The 20,101-nt window shown below is 58.1% G+C and overlaps 1 pseudogene across 1 annotated transcript; it reads left to right on the top strand.

Moving 5' to 3' along the window:
- The first annotated feature begins 302 nt into the window (after positions 1–302).
- Positions 303–19,321, top strand: LOC148773835 (cilia- and flagella-associated protein 100-like; annotated as a pseudogene). The gene is made up of 15 exons (XR_016036279.1): positions 303–401; positions 538–787; positions 2,801–2,868; positions 2,940–3,103; positions 3,292–3,367; positions 3,409–3,498; positions 3,685–3,840; positions 4,349–4,381; positions 4,467–4,590; positions 7,142–7,184; positions 7,257–7,408; positions 10,289–10,424; positions 11,378–11,575; positions 12,344–12,437; positions 13,230–19,321. The product of XR_016036279.1 is annotated as a cilia- and flagella-associated protein 100-like (transcript).
- Positions 19,322–20,101: the final 780 nt, after the last annotated feature.

Raw genomic sequence — 20,101 nt, 5'->3', positions numbered from 1 at the left:
GGCGTTGTTACTGGTAGGACCAGTGGGATGTTGGATTTGACCAGGGGAAGCCGCATGCAGGCTCGAGCCAGCAACATCCTCAGGGCCTGGGGGCAAGAGGTGTGGGCATTAGGCCACCGGGAAGAAATCCCCTCAACCTGAGACCCCCCCAAGTGAAGGGCTGGGGCGCTGCAGATCCCCAGTGACTCCCAGCCCCAGGTCACCCCCAGTAAGTAGCAAGCTTCCTTATCAAACTTGGAAACTCTGAAGATCCAGCTTCTCTGAGCCTTGGTTTGTCAGATTTAGAAATCACAGCCCAAGACATGCGGTTTAAGTGTGAGCTTCAGACAGATGAGGCAGCGAGCGTGTCCCTGCACCCCTGGACTGGAATCGCATCTGACCAGGGTTCCCCAGTTCCTCTGGTGCCCTGCCTGCCTGCACCCCATTCTCCACAGGGAGATGCCCTTCACCCCGGGCGCTTCCCCCTGCATAGGGCACACGCGCAGGCCCCTACACCCCTCCAGGTGTGCGCCTCTGCCTGTGCCTGTCACCTGATAGGACAGGCAGCGGGGAGGAGACGGGCCCGGTCCGTCCGTCCCCACCCGACCCTGCCCTCCCGCCCGCCTCCCTCAGGACTGGGAGCAGAAGAAGAAGCTGCGGGTGCATGAGAAGATGACCTACTCGTCCAAGGTGTCCGCCAAGCACACCAGCCTGCTCCGCGAGCTGGAGACGGAGGACCAGGAGGAGCGGGCTGAGCAGCTGCGCAGCTTCCACGAGCAGGTGGCCTGGAAGTTCGCCATGACCCGAGGTGCACCCCGTCCCCCCCCGCCCCGTGGTCCCCAGCCCTGGTCCCCAGGCCCGCCTTCGCCCTTCCTGTATGAGCAGCACTTTTAGAGGGCTTGAGCCATGCGGGGTTGTGGTGCGGTGTGTGTGTGTGTGTGTGGTGGGGGGCAACGGGTCCTCTTTATGCCCGACCTCTGCCTCCCAGGCTGCAAAGATCAGTTCCAGATGCACTGCCGACCAGCAGCCTTTGAACCCTGGTGCTGTGTGCAGTCAGAGTGCTGACCTGCACCGTGAGCACAGGCTTGACTGTTGTCAGATGAGGCGTCTCACTCGGCTCGTCTGTCCTGGGCAAGTCAGCGTGTCCTGCTGCTGCCTCTTCTGCTGATCACTAGCCATGTGGGTCCTGGGATTCAGGTCTTCACTCACCGTGAGCGCAGGCTTGACTGTTGTCAGATGAGGCGTCTCACTCGGCTCGTCTGTCCGGGCAAGTCAGCGTGTCCTGCTGCTGCCTCTTCTGCTGATCACTAGCCTCGTGGGTCCTGGGATTCAGGTCTTCACTCACTGCATGTAGTGAGAGGGAGCTGTGTGTGTGAGCTGTTGTTATTTTCATCACCTGGTAAGCAGTCTGAAGGGCTTCCCTGGTGGCTCAGATGGTATAGAATTTGCCTGCAACACAGGAGACCCACGTTTGATTCCTGGGTTGGAAAGATCCCCTGGAGGAAGGCATGTAACCCACTCCAGTAGTCTTGCCTGGAGCATCCCATGGACAGATGAGCCTGGTGGGTGGGCTACAGTCCATGGGGTCACAAACAGTCGGACATGACTGAGGGACAAAACAAGGAAGTCTAGAGTACTAAACATATGCATCAGTGTTCTACCGATGAACTATAAACCAATAAGCTTAAAGAACCAGTTGAGGTCAGGGTCCTGGACCCCTTGGACTACAGGGGCCCTGAATGTGAACATGGAGAGACCCCAGCCTCCACCCCTGACACCGAGGCTTTTTATGTCAAGTGTGGAGCTCTGCCTGTGTCTTATCTCTGCCTCCACCGCCTGTTATTGCCAAGACCCGGTAGCCACAGGGGGCATCTAAGTGGGCAAGACTGGACCCAGCAGGTCTGACTTCCTTGAGGAGCTCAGGACGGCCAGGCCAGGCGTCTCGACTTAAATCAGGCCTCCTGGACCACAGCACATCCTTCTGGAAAGGAGCGGGTGTGAAGGACAAGGTCAAGAGCCCACAGTTGCATCCACAGCGGGGGCGCCCCAGCCCGTGCTCTCAGAAAGGCCGGGAAAGAGACCCCGTGGGCCTTGACCCCAACTGCGATGCCTCGCTGCTCGTGCTCCAGAAGGCGGCCCTGATGCCCACCCCAGCTTCCTCCCACCCGGCTGAACCCTGCCAGGATGGACTTAGCCTCTGGAGGCTTGTGCGTGTGCTCAGATGCTCGGTTGTGTCCGACTCTTTGTGACCCCATGGACTGTGGCCCACCAGGGTCCTCTGTTCATGGGATTTCCCAGCAAGAACACTGGAGTGGGGTGCCATTTCCTTCTTCAGAGGATCTTCCTGACCCAGGGATCGAACCTGTGTCTCTTGCATCTCCTGCCTTGGCAGGTGGATTCTTTACCACTAGTGCCACCTGGGAAGCCTTGCTGGAGGCTTGGGCGCCCCAACTAGAGATCTTGCTGCCTTGTTTTCTCTCTCACCACCCACTCCTGTTACTGTCCTGGCCAACAGACCTTTCATCATGACATCCAGCCAGGTGAAACTTCCAGGGTGGGCTGTCCAGAGCCTCATTCTAGGGAGAAGGGTGCTACAAGCAAGAGCAACTCAAGTCAGACTCAAGGAGGACTTCCCACCTGGCCAGACTCCAGCCATGGAGATGCTCTGTATCTGCACAGCCTGGAGGCAGAGCTCTCTCTGTCTAGGTCCCTGTTGTGACCCAGGCCTCAGGACCGCCTGGCTCGCGGGTCCCCAGCCACTGCCTGGGGGGTTGCTCCCACTGCCTGCCCACCCCCAGATGCCTCATGCCTTTCGCTGCAGAAAAGAAGCTGGAGCCCAACGCCATCAACAGATACGAGGACCGGAACCGGCAGATGTTTCTCATCCAGGTAGGCCGGCTGCCCCGTGGGCCCCGTACCCTGTCCCCGTGGGGCCTGTATCGTGCCACTCCTGCCCTCAGTACGCCCTGGATGTGAAGCGGAGTGAGATCCAGTGACTGGAGAGGCTGGCGGCCCAGGAGGAAGCTGAGCTGGAGCGGGCAGAGACGTTCCTGGAGAAGGATGCGGCCCTGTTCGACGAGTTTCTCAGGGAGAAGGACCGCAGCTCTGTGCAGGCACTGAGAACGTGAGCCCCCTGCTCAGGCCTGGCCCAGGCCTGCATGCCCACCACTTCCCCAGCCCGCCTGCAGCGGCCGTGGACGGACCCCTGCCCTCAGTTCAGGCCCCTGCTTGGCAGCTCCCCCGCTTGCAGCCCCAACCAAAGGCAGTGTGGACACTCCCCTGAGCCCCTTCCCCTCCGCCCCCCGCCCCCAGGACTGACAAGGAGTCCAAAGCCAAGATGGAGATCTGGAGATTCGTGAGCTGACCACCCAGATCATGAACATCAAGAGATGAGTTCAGGGGGCGCACTGCCCCCGCCGTGTCTCCCAGAGCCCAGGGAGCTCCGCGCGGCACACCGCTCTGCACCCCGATCATGTCCGGGAGCCCAGGCCCTGCAGGCAACCGAGGCCAGGACACGGGGTAGGGCTCACCCCGAGGCCTTTCTGACCTGGGAGTGGCGGTGACCTGGGAACTGAGCTGTGCTGCCCCACAGGCCGGCCCTCTCGCCTGCGTGCAGAGTCCGGGTTCCTTCCCTCCGAGGGGCCCAGGGATGGAGCCTGACCTCGCCTGTCCCCTCCCGGGTGCAGCGGAATCTCCAACTTTGAGGACACGCTGCAGCAGCACAAGGACTTCCTGTACGAGCCAAAAGTGCCGCCCGGGAGCGGCTGGAGGAGCAGGAGGAGGAGCGCTCGGCTCTGACACAGGCCACGGAGGCGGTGGAGGCCTTTGAGAGCCTGCTGCTGTCCTCAGTGGGGGAGCAAGGTAGCAGGGAGGGGAGGGTGCACCCGTGTCCACTCACCCGGCCTCTCCATCTCCCAGAGCCTCCCCCCAGGCCTCTCCATCTCCCAGAGCCCCACACCCCTCCAGGCCTCTCCATCCCCCCAGAACCCCCCCCAGGCCTCTCCATCTCCGAGAGCCTCCCCCCAGGCCTCTCCATCCCCCAGAGCCCCACCCACCTCCAGGCCTCCCCATCCTCCAGATCCCCCCCAGGCCTCTCCATCCCCCAGAGCCCTCCACCTCCAGGCCTCTCCATCCCTCAGAGCCCCCCAGGCCTCCCCATCCCCCAGAGTACCCACCCCCGGGTCAGGCCTTTCCATCCCTCAGAGCCCCCCACCCCCCCAGATCTCCCCATCCCCCAGAGCCCCCCCAACCCCCACTGCTCAGCCCACACACTCTGGGAGGTCGTCGGCCAGCTCTCCGAGCAGCCCTGCCACTTGGGGAGACCACGGGCAAGTGCCTGGGACCCTGAGCCTCTCCTGGCTTCCCACAGGACTGGAGATCAAGGGGAAGTTGAGCTCCAGAGGTATGTGGTGGCCCCTGGCTGGAGGGGACCCACTCTGGGCTGTGGGGATGGGCAGGTGGACAGCCCCCCTCTGCTTCCACCAGAGGGCAGAGCCCCAAGAAGCCTGCCAAGCTCCTGCAAGTGATGCGGCTGCGCCAGGCACTGTCCATGACCGTCAGCCAGCAGCAGGGCACCCTGCCCAGCGTGCCCAGCGGGGTGGAGTCCAAAAGGTGAGTGGGGAGGGGGTGATGGAGGAGACTGGCCTGCTGGGGAGCGGCCCCCAGTGGCGCCAGCTCAGAGTGCCTGGAACAGGGAAGAGGCTGAGGAAGGGCCATGTCCAGCCTGGAGGGTCTAGAGTTAAACGTAAGCCTGAAAATCGAGGTGTTTCCTGAGAAGACACTTACGTTCATGTGATTTGGTGAACTTGAGCTTGGGGTGGCCCACGTGGGTGCTGCTGGGACAGTCAAAGGTGCATGGCGGAGGCAGCCGGGGGGGTACTTGGGAGAGGACCCAACTGCCTGGACCCTCAGAGTCCAGAGTGCTGGCCGGGGGGCTGGCAGAGCCCCTGAACCTTGAAAGGGAAGCAGGAAGTGTCTGGATTTTCATATAAAATATCCCAAACTTTAATTATGACAGTTATTTTCAAGTGTTATGCAAAACACGGTAAGGGACAGACCAACCGACCAGATCTAGCTCTGGTGATTCACCCTGTAGCCCCTGAAAGACCCCCTCGGGGACCACCGAGCCGCCCTGGGGCCTGTCCTGAATGTCTTCATGTGTTTCCCTGACACGCCCCCCCCGCCCCCCCTCCCACACACGCCGTGATGACTGACCGCAGGACACGCCTGCCCCGCTGCCCTGGGGCCTGTCCTGAATGTCTTCCTGTGATTCCCTGACACCCCCCACACACACACACACGCCGTGATGACTGACCGCAGGACACGCCTGTCCCACCGCCCTGGGGCCTGTCCTGAATGTCTTCCTGTGATTCCCTGACACCCCTCCACACACACACACGCCGTGATGACTGACCGCAGGACACGCCTGCCCCACCGCCGCCTCCGGGGTCCCCTGCTCCTCCAGCACAGTAACTGTACACCCCAGCCTCTCTGGGCAGGCTCCCCACAAGGTGCGGAGGGGCAGGGGCGCCTGGCAGCCAGGCAGGGCTGCACCCTGGCCTTGCCTCAAGTCCCCGCCCTGGGGTCTGGGGCTGCAGAGGGCATGAAGTTTCAGCAGGGTTCCGACACAATCAGACCTGGGTCTTGTACCTTTCTTTCTGATTTTGTGGTGCACGTGGTGGGTCACCAAGCACACAGGCCAGGCACGTGCAGAGGTTAGCTCTGGTCCCCATAACCCCTCCGCGCCGGGCTGTGGTCTCCAGCTCCGGGATCGGATGTGCGTGCCTCCTCTGGCGAGGTGCCCTCAGCCTTGGAGCTCCTGGCAGCAGGGAAAGTCCCTGGAAGCAGAGGTCTGGGCCCTCTGCCTGCCAGCCCTGTGACCACAGCCACCGTGCACATCTGGGCAGGTCGCGGGCCGCACAAGGCACTTGGCTGGGAGGACGAGTTGGAGCTAGAGTCCAGCCTGCCCCCAGGCTGTGTCCTCTTGGAAGGAAGAGCCTCAGAAGGGCGCCTTCCAGGCCGAGAGTGACCTTGGGCAGGTGACTGGCTTTCTGACGGCAGGGCTCTCGTGTGCCGATTCGGTGGCATCTGTGTGCGTGGGGCCCCCTGGTGGCTCAGACGGGAAATCCGCCCGCCAGTGCAGGAGATGCAGGTTCAGTGCCTGTTCTGGGAAGGTCCCCTGGAGGAGGAAACGGCAACCCCCTGCGGTATTCTTGCCTGAGAAATCCCACGGACAGAGGAGCCTGGTGGGCTCTAGTCCACGGGGTCGCAGAGTAAAGTCAGCGTGCACACAGGCTGAGGCACAGGCCTGGCGGTGTCCTCGCCGTCGGCGGGGCCCTGTGACACCAGCTGTGCGCTCCAGGAAGGCTGAGCTGGGGTCTCGGAGGTCTTGGCCCAGCCTCCTGCAGCTGCAAGCCGGCCTCACCAGCTCCTTGCCTGAGAAATCCCACGGACAGAGGAGCCTGGTGGGCTCTAGTCCACGGGGTCGCAGAGTAAAGTCAGCGTGCACACAGGGTGAGGCACAGGCCTGGCAGTGTCCTCGCCGTCGGCGGGGCCCTGTGACGCCAGCTCTGTGCTTCAGGAAGGCTGAGCTGGGGTCTCGGAGGTCTCGGCCCAGCCTCCTGCAGCTGCAAGCCGGCCTCACCAGCTCCGGGGGCGGCAGAGCCTGCGTGCCCATACAGGGTGCAGGCTGGGAGGGGTGACGGATGCAGGACTGAGGTTGGCCAGGTCCCCCCAGTGCTTGCAGCCCTCACAGCCTTCCCTGTGGCCACTGGGCCGTGCGTGTCCAGCAAGGTCCCTGGCGTGTAGTGTGTCACAGCAGCTGTGAGAGGGGCCAGCGATGACACGTGCTAAGGAGGGAACGGGGCACGGAAGGCCCAGGTGGGAGGGAAAGAGCGGGGACCGGGGGTGGGTGGGAGCCATAGGTCTGAGATCGGGTTGGCTCCTGGATCTCAGGAAGGAGCTGCTGGGGCTGGCAGCCTCGAGGCGGGAGCCGTGCTTTATTCTAACCAGAGTGAGAGGGACTGACCGGGCGTGGTGTGACCGGGACCACAGGAGGGGCTGAGAGGAGGCTGGGGCCACAGCCTCGGCTGCCGGGGGGACAGAGGACGGAACGAGGGCTGGTTGGGGAGGTGCCCCAGGCCCTGACCCCGTGTTCCCGCAGGTCCAGCTCCACCCTCCCTGTGGAGGACGACCTCGATGGGGAGGTGAGTGCCTGCTCACGCGGGGCTGCGGGGCGGGGCCCGTTGACCCGGGGCCTCACCTGGCTCTGCTCGCAGGAGCTGGAGCTATACTTCACAGACCCGCAGCAGCTCCTCGACGTCTTCACAAAGCTGGAGGAGCAGAACCTGTCCCTGGTCCAGAACACCCAGGAGATGGAGGAGGCCCTGGAGGAGCTGAGCTTCACCCTGAAGAACACCCAAACCCGCATGTAGGTCTCAGGCAGGGCTCCGCGGCCGGGTGGCCCACCCTGCCCTGTCCATGGTGCTGGCCCTGCCGGCTCTGGGGAGAGGCCGTGTCCTCTTGGGCCCGGAGCTGAGGTTCAGAGTGGGCCAGGCGGGTGGAGCCCTGAGGGGCTGACCTCTCCCCACCCTGGAGCAGCCTGCAGTCGGGAGGGGGCATGTCCACGGACACCCCCCAAGGTGGTTCTGTAATGATTATTTTACTGGCTCAGCAGTAAAGAATCTGCCTGCAATGCAGGAGCTGTGGGTTCCATCCCTGGGTCAGGAAGATCCCCTGGAGGAGAAAATGGCAACCCACTCCAGTATTCTTACCTGGAGAATCCCATGGACAGAGGAGCCTGGTGGGCTACGGTCCATGGGGTTGTAGAGTCCAACATGACAAGCGACTGAGCACGCGCGCATTTATTTTACTAATGATTATAATGATTAGCACTGTTATTTGTTATTTAATAGTAGTAATATGATCCAAGCTACTTGACTCTCCAGCCTTCGTCATGTAGTGTTTCCTGCCCAGCGTTGGCTCAGAGTTAAGTTTTCTAGAACAGAAAGGGGCGTCAGTTTTATTGTTGACATGAAGCCCTGCAGAGCCTGTTTGGGCAGGGTCTGGCTCCAGGTGAGGCCAGCTGGGAGCAGGGGATCACCGCTTTACTCCCAAACCTTGAGTAAGAACCCATTCTGGATCAGGCCAGGGTCTGGGCCCTTCATAAATAAGGTAAACCCTGCCCAATGAGCTGGCAGCCCAGGGGAGAAGACTTTGAGGCGCGCAGATTTGCCTTGTGGGTAGTAACACATGCTAGGGGTAAAGGGTCCTATGAGGAGGAGGTTGAAGTGGAGGTTGGCGGCAGATGGGAGAGGGCAGGTGAGGCTCCCAGGGAGGGTGTCTTTTCAGCCATGGACTTCCTGAGTGATGGGACACCACAGGGAATCTTGGGGAAGAGGGAACCGCGTGCAAAGGTCCTGAGGTAGAGCCAGCCCACAGCTCTGACCGCTTGTGTGCTCACGTCCTGTTGACCAACACCCTGCCTTGGATAATTTCCTACCAAGAGTCCCCAGAATAATGCTGAAACACGAGGTCTCAGGAAAGACTGTGTTTCCTGCCAGTGCAGGAGGTACAACAGACTTGGGTTCAATCTCTGAGTTGGGAAGAGCCCCAGGAGAAGGGAACAGGTACCCACTCCAGTATTCTTGCCTGGAGAATCCCATGGACAGAGCAGCCTTGCAGGCTCCAGTCCAAAAGACTGGACTGGGGTCGAAAAGAGTCGGGTGTGACTGAGCACACACACAGTGGGGAAAAGGCATCTTTTTATCCCAAACACCTGGAAAAGAAATAGAAGAACAAAATTACCCGCCCCCCGACACATCTAGTCCATGTAAAAGGGGCGCTGGCTGCAGGGTCACTCGTGTCCAGGCACTGGACGCAGAGGAAGCTCTAAGGAGCAGGCTGGACTCTTGGCAGTCATGCACCACTGGGAGATGCGCCGCTGACTCTGCAGTGGACACTCAGGGTTGAGCCGAGGTCTGGCCTCTGTTCTTATCCAGGGTGCCCTGCTTGCCCACCATAAGGGCCCAGGCCTTGAGAGAGGGTGTGTGTGAGCTGCAGGTGGTCCACCTGGCCACCCGCCTCTGAAAGCCTGGGAGGGCTGGCTGGACCATCTCCGCCCCCCTCGCACTCAGGCTCCTGGCCTCAGCCCCACAGCCATGGAGCTGCATCCTGGAGGGCTGCCAGGGGGCGGAGGCCTGTACCCCACCACCCGTGCTCATGACAGAGGGCAAAGGAGCCGCTCCCGTGGCACTTTGCCTAAACACAGGGAAATGTCGGTGGTTCTGTTCACCTGGGCGGAGCCTCAGAACCACCGTAGGGAAAGGGGCACCTCTAGACCCCACAGGCACAGCTGGCTGAGCGACTAGTGTCCTGCTCACTCTGGTCAGGACTGGCATGCCGCTGCCCACACTGGCCAGACCCATGCCAACTATAAGAGCCAGGGTTTCTGCTCCAGAAACCCCAGCAGACAATGCATGTCTGCCATGACAGACTTAAGAAAAAATTAATATGTTTCATATAAAAGGTGATTGTTGCAATCCTATTCCTAGTGAAAGTCACTCAGTCGTGTCCGACTCTTTGCAACCCCATAGACTATACAGTCCATGGAATTCTCTAGGCCCGAATACTGGAGTGGGTAGCCTTTCCCTTCTCCAGGGGATCTTCCCAACCCAGGGATTGAACCCAGGCCTCCCACATTGCAGGCGGACTCTTTACCAGCTTAGCCACCAGGGAAGCCCCTAAGAGGATTAAAAACTTGGGCTCGGAAAACCCTGTCCAGTGAACGTCCACAGCAGCATTGTTCCCAAGAGATTAAAGGTAGAAACTGCCTAATGTCCACTGAAGAATGACTCTGGCAAAGCCTGGTCTCCCACGTGTTGGACTACAGTGGTCGTAAGAAGAAACGAGGCTCTGACCAGGCACGTTACAGGAGAGACAGACCTGAAAACACAGTGCCGGGTGAAAGAGCCAGACACAAAGGGACAGACGCCACGGGGCTCCGTGTTTACGTCCAGGAGAGACGGAGCGGAAGGGGTGGGCGAGAGTGACAGGGGGCTTCTCTCCAGTCAATGACACTGTCCTGAAACTAGATTATGATGGTCACGAAAAAAATTGGACATTTCGAAAGAATTTTATGGTGAATTCTATACCTCAATAAGCAGGTTTGGGTTTTCCCTTTTTTTTTTTTAGCGTGGATTGTTAAAGATGTTAGATTTCCCCTGCGTCTCACCAGGGCCTCTGAGGCTGGGGCTCTTGGCCCTCAGCATGCGGCAGGGCCAGCAGGCTCAGAGGTGCTGCTGCCCTTCAGGGACCGGGAGGTGAACCAGCTGAAGCAGTGGATCGCCACGCTGATGACGTCCATTGCCAAGGAGGAGGAGATGGCCGCGGAGCTGGAGCTCAAAGCCCGTGTCTTCCATTTTGGTGAGTTCAAGGGTGATCAGGAGGTAAGGACCCCGGATGGGCAGATGGCAGTGGTGGGCACGTGGCCATAGCCCCAGTGGAGGGTGGAGTCATCTCCGCCAGAGGGGCCTAGACCGCGGGAGAGCCAGCCCGGAGGCACGTGGTTCTCCGGGGCTGCCGTGGTCCTTGCCACTTGCCAGGCTCTGGGCTTGACCCACGGGCACCACTGGACATGGCCCTTGGCCCCAGATCAGAACCAGCCGTGTGTTCACGCCCCATGAATGGGCAACACCCCTCCTCCATCCCTCCTTCCTTCCGTGAAATCATCTGCTTCTTAAACACTCAGTGCGTCTGGAAGTGACCCTGCAGGGAGGCAGGCAGGCACGTCCCCAGCCAGGCCGGGAGGGTGAGAGGACTCAGAGCACGGAGCCCAGGGGCCCAGGGCCTGCACCCAGCTTCCTAGTTCATTTGATTGCTGTTGAGAGCCTCCTGCCTCTCGGGCCAAGTACCTGGAGTCCCGAGAGCAGGCCGGGCATCTACCCCCAGACTACCGGGCATCAGCTGTGCCCTGTGCCCCCTGCCCCCCGCCCCTCCCTCTTGGCCACCCCAGGGGACAGGGGTGTTGTGTCTTCTGAACATCAGAACAGGCTGAGAGAGGGGAGTCGTCTAGCTGAGCACTACAGAAAGCAGGCCACAGAACGTGGTCCCAGGGGGAGCTGAGGGCAAGGCAGGGGCAGAGTAGGTCACGGGGCCTCAGTGGGCACCCCGTGTCCAGGCAGGAGCCCCAGTAGGCACTGGGACCCGGGATCTGGCTGACCACAGAGGCCCAGGGTGCGGCCCTCTGCCCAAGAGAAGCCCGACTGTCTAGCTCTGTGCCCCCTGACTTCCCGAGCACCCCCTGCCGGCTCGGCAGAGCCCCGAAAGGTCAGCTGGCTGAGGCGTGGGGGCAGCCCGGGCCCGCGCGGCCCCGCTGGAGGGAGGCCTGCCCACCTCACAGGACAAGCTGCTGGAGAGTCTTAACTGCAAGGTGCTGGATGTCTACTGACACTGCGTGGGTGGCCAGGAGGAGTACAGCCTGGACACCGTGCAGATGCTGGCCACCATCGAGCACAGGCTGGACGAACTGCTTGGAGCACGTGCCCCCAGCCCGCATCGAGCAGGCCAAGAAAGCCAAGGAGAAGGAGAGGCGCCTCCGGTGTGTTGGGGGGCCCTGCACATCCCCAGCAGCTCTGGACTGGCCCTGAGGACAGGGGCACGCCCTGGGGCTCCCCGCTGGGAGGGGGTGTCTGGCTCACATCCCACAGGCTCAGCCCAGTGGGAAAGGTCCCTCCATTGGGAGAGGCATGTGGTGGCCTTAGGGACCCCGGGAGCAAAGTGATGGGCAAACCCCCACCTCCCGCACCCAGCCGCCGAGGAGAAGGGACAGTGGGAGGCACTTTGCGGGCAAAGAGCTATACTGCCCGAGCCCGGGGAGGGAAAGGGCCGGCCTGAGAGCCGCTGAAGGGGAGTCAACGAAGGGTGTGCCCCGTGGGCCCGATGGGGTGCAGGCCAGTTCCCGGCCACCTGGGTCATTCGGTCCCAGCAGAGTCCTGAGGCACGGCCATCTGCGATCAGCCATGTCTTTCCCACACACAAGGGCTCTCCCCCTGGGTCCCCAGACCCTGCTCAGGCAGGCACTGGACAAGGTTTGGTGGCCTTAAGTACAGACAGGAGGACTCGGGACTGCTGACCTTGCTGGGGCCTGGGCTTTCAAGGTGGCGATGCATCAGTGACCAGGGAGGGGAAGCCAGGAACCTGGGCCTTCCGGGGGGAGATGAGCCTCGAGCCAGGCCCTCCCAAGCAACCAGGGCCAGAGCCAGCAAGGAGGTGGGGCAGAGCGGCGCCGAGGCCTGAGGCTGCGTGGGGAGGAGCTGGTGGCCTTCTCCGGGCCTCTGGTCGTTAACCTCGCCCTTCCTGCACCCAGACTCCGGGAAGAGAAGGCGAAGCTGCAGAAACAGCTGCAGGAGGAGTGACTGCTGCACGCACAGGCGCAAGCCCAGGCGGATGTCAAGAGGAAGGTAAGGGAGGCCCCGAGGAGGCGTGGCCCGGGGCGGGGCGGCCCAGAGGGGCGTGGCGGTGTCAAGGGGGCGTGGCCAGGAAGGCTCGTGGCTGCAGACCCGCCAGGTCTCGCCCACTTTTGTAGACACACTTGCTGGGGTCCTGTGGGGAGACTGGTCACCAGAGCAATGTCAGGGTGGAGCCAGGGTCCCCATCTCAGGCCTGCTCCCCGCCACCTGCCCCTGAGGACCTACTTCCTCCGGGCAACCTCCCAACCTTCCCTAGGAACACTGGTGCCCACAGCTCAGTGCCTCCCTGGGGTCCCACCTACATTCCAGCCAGACCCCAGGCCAAGGCCACCACCCCTCACTCACTGAGGGTCCCCCAGCCACTGCATCCCCCACCCATAGCGTACGGGCCGGAGTAGCCACTGGCCTGCTGGACTTGTGGTCCCTGAAGAGTCCCGATCCTGACCCTGACCCGAGGACCAGTGTGGACCCCACGGAGTCTCTCCTGATCCTCGTGGCGAGAGAGATGTCCCTTTAGCCTGGCGTCTCCCGAGTTTCCGGGTGCCTCCTTCCTGCCCCGCCCCCACTCACCCAGGGCCAGCACCGGCGTGCAGGCCACATAGATTTCCCTACCCCGGCCCTCTCGGAGGCCCTGGCCTGTCCACAGACCACACATGACCTCAGCCACCGGAAAGGCTGGGCTGGGCCTGGGCCCCAGGCTCCCGTGCGCTCCGGGCAGGTGTCCAGCCTCAGCCCGGGTGCAGTGAGGCCGGGGTGCAGGCTCACGGCGTCCCCTCCCTGCAGCGGGGCAGGAGGCTAGTGTGCCGATCCCGGCCACCCGCCCTGAAGACAGAGGAGCAGTCCAAGCACGAGCTGATGGACAGGGACAGGGAGGAGCCGCTGTTCTTCTTCACGTAGCGCGCGGGCCTCCCGCTGGCTGAGCAGAAGCAGACGGAGGCGTGGGGAGCAGGGGCGGAGCCTGCACGCCCGCACGGGCCCCTCACCGCCCACGCTGTGCCTTCGGACTCACCTGAAATAAAAGCTGTGTCGCTTGGGCGCCTCCAGGCCTGTCTCGGGAGGCGGACACAGTAACAAACTCAGTCTCCGCTCATTGTCACTCAAACCAGGAAGTGATAAGGGTTAGGAGAAGAGATGGTAGGATGGCATCACCGACCGAATGGACTTGAGTGTAAGCAAACTCCAGGAGATAGTGGAGGACAGGCAAGCCTGATGGGCTGCAATCCATGGGGTCCCAAAGAGTCAGACGTGACTTCGTGGCTGAACAGCAATGCTAAGGGGTGAGCCCGTTTGGACTTCCTGTCAGTCAGCTGCTGAGACAGACGTGACTGGGGTGGGATCAGTTGCAGCTCTGCACAGGGTGAGATGGGAGATCCGCTGCACGTTAACCTGAGGTGACGGGGTAAAAACGCCAGTGTAAACTGAGGTGATGTGTGGGGTCCCCCCTAGATCCACCCTGGGATCTTCTTCAGCTCCACCCAGTGCTGATGGGCTGCACGATGACTCTCAGCGGCCAAAGAACAAGTGTGGGAACAAGCACGGTTACTCTTGAGGTGAGACGTGGGCTCAGAGCCGGGCTCTCTGAGACTCGTCGTGACGTTCATCCATTTTCCACCTGAGGGATGCAGAGGGTCATCTCTAGGTGGAAACAGTGGAGGTGCGGGGTCAGCTCGTCTCCACCACAGGGTGAGGTGTGGGGTAGCACCAGCTCTACAGTGGGCTGAGGCCTGGGGTCCACCCAGCTCCACCGTGGGGTGAGGTGTGGGGTCAGCTTCAAATCCCCATGGGGTGAAGTGTGGTGTCCTCCCCGGCTCCACCGTGGGGTGAGTTCTGGGGTCAGCCTCCAGCTCCACTGTGGTTTGAGGTGTGAAGTCCACCCCAAACTCTTCCATGTTGTGAGGTATGGGTTCCTCCCCCAACTCCACCGTGGGGTGAGGAATGGAGTCAGTCCCAGCCCCACTCTGGGGTGCAGTGTGGTGTCAACCCAAGCTCTACCGTGGACTTAGGTGCCAGGTCTGAACCAAATTCACCAAGGGGTGTGGTGTGGGTTCAGCCCCAGCTCCACTGTGGTCTGAGGTTGGGGTCAGCCCTAGCAGCTCCATGGGGGTGAGGTGTCATGTCATTTCCACCATGGAGTGAAGTGTGGGGTTCAGCCCCAGATCCACTGTAGTGTGAGGTATGGGGTCAATCCGCACCTCTTCCGTGGGCTGAGCTGTGGTGTCAGCCCCAGCTGCACCAAGGACTGAGTTACGGGTAAGCCCCACCATGGGGTGAGGTGTGGGGTCAGCCCCAGCTCTACCGTGGGATGAGGTGTGGGGTCTGCTCCAGCTCCTCCATGTGATGAGGTGTGGGGTCAGCCCCAGCTCCACCGTGGGGTGAGGTGTGGGGTCTGCTCCAGCTCCTCCATGGGTTGAGGTGCGGGTTCAGCCCCAGCTCTACCGTGGGATGAGGTGTGGGGTCTGCTCCAGCTCCTCCATGTGAAGAGGTGTGGGGTCTGCTCCAGCTCCTCCATCTGATGAGGTGTGGGGTCAGCCCCAGCTCTACCGTGGGATGAGGTATAGGGTCTGCTCCAGCTCCTCCATGTGATGAGATGTGGGGTCAGCCCCAGCTCCACCGTGGGGTGAGGTGTGGGGTCAGCCCCAGCTCCTCCATGTAATGAGGTGTGGGGTCAATCTGCACCTCTTCCGTGGGTTGAGCTGTGGTGTCAGCCCCAGCTGCACCAAAGGCTGAGCTACGGGGTAAGCCCCACCATGGGGTGAGGTGTGGGGTCAGCCCCAGCTCCACCGTGGGATTAGGTGTGAGGTTAGTCCCAACCCCACTGTGGGGTGAGGTTTTCGGTCAGCCCCAAATCTACCGTGGGGTGAGGTGTTGGATCAGGGCCAGGTCCACCATGGGTTGTGGTCTAGGGTCAGCCCCAGCTCCCCTGTGGGATGAGGTGTAGGGTCTGCTTCAGCTCCTCCATGTGATGAGGTGTGGGGTCAGCCCCAGCTCCACCGCGGGATTAGGTGTGAGGTCAGTCCCAACCCCACTGTGGGGTGAGGTGTGGGGTCCAACCTCAGTTCCTCCATGGGGTGAGGTGCGGGGTCAGCCCCACCGTGGGGTGAGGTATCAGGTCAGCCACACCTTGGGGTGAGGTGTGGGGTCAGCCCCCAACTCCTCCGTGGGGTGAATTATGATGTCAGCCCCAGCTCCACTGTGGGGTGAGGTTTTCGGTCAGCCCCAAATCCACCATGGGGTGAGGTGTGCAGTCAGCCTCCGCTCCACCAAGGGGTGATGTTTGGGGTCAGTTGCAGCTCCGCCGTGGTCTGAGGTGTTGGTTCAGCCCCACTGTGGGGTAAGGTGTGGGGTCAAGCCCAGCCCCACCATGGGTTGAGGTGTCGGGTCAGCCCCGCTGTAAGGAGAGGTTTGGGGTCAGCCCCAGGACCGCCGTGGGGTGAGGTGTTGGGTCAGCCCCACTGTGGGGTTAGTAGTGGGATCAGCTCCAGCTCCACCATGGAGTAAGGTCAGGGTCAACCTCATCGCGGGGTGAGCTGTGTGGTCAGCCTCAGCCCCACTGTGGATTGAGGTGTGGTAAGCGAAGAGTCGGACACGACGGAGCGACTGAACTGAACTGAACCGAAGGGAAGAGGAGAAGGGGACGACAGAGGATGAGCTGGTTGGATGGCATCACCGACTCAATGGACGTGAGTCTGAGCAAACTCTGGGAGACGGTGATGGACAGGGAGGCCTGGCGTGCTGCAGTCCGTGGGGGTCGCAGAGTGTGGGACACGACCTGGGGACTGAACGAACAAGAGGTATTCACAAGCAAAACTCTTAAGGTTGCTATTGCAGGGTATGGCCACAGGCGGCAGGCTTTTTTCATGCCCAGTTGTGATTACCTTGGAAATGAAAGCTTTTGAGTTTTAACTCAGGACTGTAATTTTAATACGGAATGTACTTGAAAAAACACCCAAAAGCTTGTGTGTTCTTCCTGAACATTCTTATTTATTTACTTTAATAATTTTATTTATTTATTGGCCGTGCCATGCAGCTTGTGGGATCTTAATTCCCTGACCAAGGATCGAACCCTCACCCCCTGCTTTGGAAACACAGAATCTTAATCACTGGACTGCAGGGAGGTCCCCCTGAGCATTGTTTTTTTTAATTAATCTTTATTTTTTGTTGTAGTAACATTGATAAACTATGTGTTGTTGGTGGCAGGTGAACCGGATGTATTTTCTATTTTGTTGTTGTTGTTCAATCTCCAAGTCATGTCTGATTCTTTTTGTAGGAGCGTTCCCTTTTCGCCAGGCCCTGTTACACTGGTAAAACATCTATTTGTGTATACATAAGTGTACATAATTATAAATGTCTAGGTACATAGATATATAAATGTCTGTATGCACAGATATATAAATACTTCGATATATAGAGACATAAATATGTATATACATAGACATAAAATATCTATATACGTGGAAGATGGCTACACAGTGGAAAATGCAAGAGACAACCTTATAGACAAATGAAGTGATACAGATAGTGGCATTTATCAGTTCATACTAGGAGAGAGAAACATAAACAATTTCAAAATAAAGAGAACAAATCTAACCACGATTCACGTAACTAGTTTTAATCTGGTGGTGATAAACCAAGTCTACAAGGGGAGTCAGTAGATGATGGCAAATTCTGGAAGGGTCAGAGAGTGAAAACAAGTTAAATGTTTCATCTTTGTTTACAAAGTATACCTTTACAATTTACGGACTCATACTTGTTGCTCCTCCTTAAGTATCATCCTATCTATCCTTATATGCCCACATCCAAACTGTTTCAACTCAAATCATTCCAAGCATAACTCCAACTTGTTGCAACTCTAATTAGAGTTGCAACTGTTGCAATTTCATGAAAAAGGCACCTTGTGATTCTTTTTTATAGACTAGTAAAGGCAAGGATTTCTGTCTAATGTTTTTTTTTTAGAGGCCTTAAAAATCATTGATAATATATTAAAAAGCAGAGACATTACTTTGCCAACAAAGGTCCGTCTAGTCAAGGCTATGGTTTTTCCCGTGGTCGTGTATGGATGTGAGAGTTGAACTGTGAAGAAAGCTGATCGCCGAAGAATTGATGCTTTTGAACTGTGGTGCTGGAGAAGACTCTTGAGAGTCCCTTGTACCGCAAGGAGATCCAACCAGTCCATTCTAAGGGAGATCGATCCTGGGTGTTCATTGGAAGGACTGATGCTAAAGCTGAAACTGCAAGACTTTAGCCACCTCATGTGACGAGTTGACTCACTGGAAAAGACTCTGATGCTGGGAAAGGTTGGGGGCTGGAGGAGAAGGGGACGACCAAGAAGGAGATGGCTGGATGGCATCACCAACTCTGTGGACATGAGTTTGAGTGAACTCCGGGAGTTGGTGATGGACAGGGAGGCCTGGTGTGCTGTGATTCATGGGGTCGCGGAGAGTCGGACACGACTGAGCGACTGAACTGAACTGAACTGAACTGAAAAATCATTTAAAATTTCAACCCTTCTCCCTGCTTCACTTTGTTCAGATTCAATTGACATGGGGAAAGAGTGTTTAATATAATCTGAACTCAGCAGGTGTGTCTATTATTTGGTGTATATGAAGATCTGAGAAGTAGATTTTGATGGATATAAAAAGAAATATTATGGATGTAGAACATTGCTAGAAATTGCGAGAGTCATTTGGCCAGAGAGCAGTCACAGTGGGTCAGCTTCATCTCCCACACCCGTGAGGGCAAGTTTATCTTGGAAATAACATCAGCAACTGAGGAGTTAAAAGTGTTTTCACTGTGAAAAATGATCATGAAAAGAAATCTATGAAGTGTTTTCACAGATAGAGCACAACTTTCCAAGAGGCTTTAAATCTCAGGTAAAGGTTTTATTATTTGAATCTCGAGTGGATTACAGATTCTGTGTAAGTTTTACAGACTGTTCAAAGTAACATTCTATTCCATCCTGGAATGAATACATTACCTTTTGGTTCATGCACTTGTGACACACTTAATCAGACTTACAGACAATCTGTGTTGGAGAGTGTTCTAAACCAACTTGTGCGTGCCAGCTGCAGATCTGACGAGAAACGCTCACTCTCCCGTCGCTGCTGTTCGGTTGCTGAGCTGTGTCTGAATCTCTGTGACCCGTGGACTGCAGCACGCCGAGAACCCCCGTCCTTCACCTGTCCAGTTGCTGAGCTGTGTCTGACTCTCTGTGACCCATGGACTGCAGCACGCCGGGAATCCCCGTCCTTCACCGTCCCCTGGAGACGCTCAGACCGCTGTCCGCTGAGCCGGTGACGCCGCCCAACCACCTCTTCCTCTGCGTCCCCGGCTCCACTTGCCTTCAGTCTCTCCCAGCATCAGGGTCTTTACCGGTGAGCTGGCTCTTCACGTCGGGCGGCCAAGGGATTGGAGCTTTGGTTTCAGCATCAGTCCTTCCTGTGACTACTCAGGACTGATTTCCTTTAGGATGGACTGGTTTGATCTCCTTTCAGACTAAGGGGCTCTCAGGAGTCTTCTCCAGCACCACAGCTCACAAGCGTCGGTTCTTTGGTGCTCCGCCTCCTTCCTGGCCCTACTGTCGCATCCGCACACGACTGCCGCAGAGCCGGTAGCTTTTATCCTCACGTGTGGGATCTCAGACTTGCTTTCACACGTCGTCTGCTGTATTCAGACTCTTAGTTCATGCTTCACGTAACCATGTAGTGTTGTATTTAAATCCAGTTTGAAACAAAGCTTTATTTTAAGAATGTTTTGCCTACCAGCAGTGTTCTATTTTCACCAGAACCTCTTACCTTGTTGTGACATCTCAAAACTCAGAAACTCTTACGTGTTGGTATGAATATCAATTTCATTTTAGCAGAGTTTGAACAGAGGCGTGAAAAAATCAGGGTGCCCATTTTATCAGGTTCCTCCAGGCAGAAAATTGAAGCTTGATGTTGTTCAGTCACTCAGTCGTGTCCAACTCTTTGTGACCCCATCGACTGCAGCACTCTGGGCTTCCCTGTCCTTCACCATCTCCCGGAGCTTGCTCAGACTCATGTCCATTGAGTCGGTGATGCCGTCCAACCAGCTCATCTCTGTTGTCGCCTTCTCCTTCTGCCCTCAGTCTTTGAAATTGAAACTGTTAGAAGGCAGAGTTCATGCAGCTTATGGGCTCCTTGACTCAATTTTTTTGCAAGAATTTTCTTATGTATTTTTTCAAGTGTGACCTTTCCTTCATATAATAGCCAATAACAGAATTAGAAGAAACTAATTTGAAATGATGGATTGTTTCTACCCTGACAATCTGAACACAAAGGAACTAGTGGGAACTGCAAAGATCGGGGGGCCAGGCTTTTAAGAATATTTTAGGTTGGCAAATAATAACTAGTATGCTTTAAATTTTAACAATTTTTATTCTGATAAAAAATATCCTTTTCTAGAAGGCTTCCAGTGTGGCTGCCTCCTGCTGGAAGCCTTGGATGATGGAATCAGGGCACTTCCTCTCTGTCTGTACAGGACCCTGGGCTCAACTCTAAGGAATCCCTGGATCTCCCCTGGATCCTGGCCACCGCTTGCCAAAAGATACTGGTAACAGTTTTGTTCTGGTGATTGAACTGTTTAATGACAAAGATTCTTTCAGTTTCCTGATATGGGCAACATGTGGAGCCCAGTGA

This window comes from Moschus berezovskii, chromosome 25 (assembly GCF_049115385.1).
Source record: "Moschus berezovskii isolate FMDL1 chromosome 25, NW_MosBer_1.0, whole genome shotgun sequence".
NCBI lineage: Eukaryota > Metazoa > Chordata > Mammalia > Artiodactyla > Moschidae > Moschus > Moschus berezovskii.
Note: the sequence above shows the minus strand (reverse complement) of the source record. Positions and strands in the feature narration are given on the sequence as shown.